We start from the raw sequence: 644 nt of genomic DNA, 5'->3' as shown, positions 1-644 counted from the left end.
TCTGTTTAAGGTCACCATCGTACAAGTGGCCATATATTAAATATCTCTTTCTCATTCTCTTTTTCCATCATTCTTTCTTCTATCACTCCCTCCCTCTCTCTTCTACGACTCCCTCTCTCTCTCTCTCTTCTATCACTCTCTATTGCTCTCCTAACTCTCTCTCTTCTATCTCTCTTTCTCTCTCTCTTCTATCTCTCTTTCTCTCTCTCTTCTATCTCTCTTTCTCTCTCTCTTCTATCTCTCTTTCCCTCAAGGACATAACATGCAGCTGGGAATTGAACTCATGACCTTATAATAATGAGCTAAATACCCTAGCCCCTAACCATATACCTTCATACACAGACACACACACATGTATATATATATATATATATATAGATTTAGATTCAAGGTGAATATTATCTAAATAATTCCAAAATAAGGTGATTAAAAATCAAAATAAGCAACAAGGATATTAAAGTTTAATGCAGTACGATCGTTTCATGCAACTCCATTTATTTAAGCTATGTGAGTATTACATTAAATGTAAAATGCAGAGCAATCTTCAGCTGCACAAAGATACAGAAAATTTACTGAAATTTCATTTCAGTAGAGGGACATATTATTGTAACTGTTTTTTTGTATTCTTCCTTCCTACTTGTATA

At 34.0% G+C, this 644-nt stretch overlaps 1 protein-coding gene across 1 annotated transcript in view; it reads left to right on the top strand.

Annotated features, from left to right (window-relative positions):
• LOC106874480 (zinc finger protein castor homolog 1) overlaps positions 1-644 on the top strand; it is a 170952-nt gene that overhangs the window by 130093 nt on the left and 40215 nt on the right. The window lies entirely within an intron of this gene.

This window comes from Octopus bimaculoides, chromosome 12, assembly GCF_001194135.2.
Source record: "Octopus bimaculoides isolate UCB-OBI-ISO-001 chromosome 12, ASM119413v2, whole genome shotgun sequence".
In the NCBI taxonomy this organism is placed as follows: Eukaryota; Metazoa; Mollusca; class Cephalopoda; order Octopoda; family Octopodidae; genus Octopus; species Octopus bimaculoides.
This window is presented reverse-complemented; position numbering and strand designations above follow the sequence as displayed.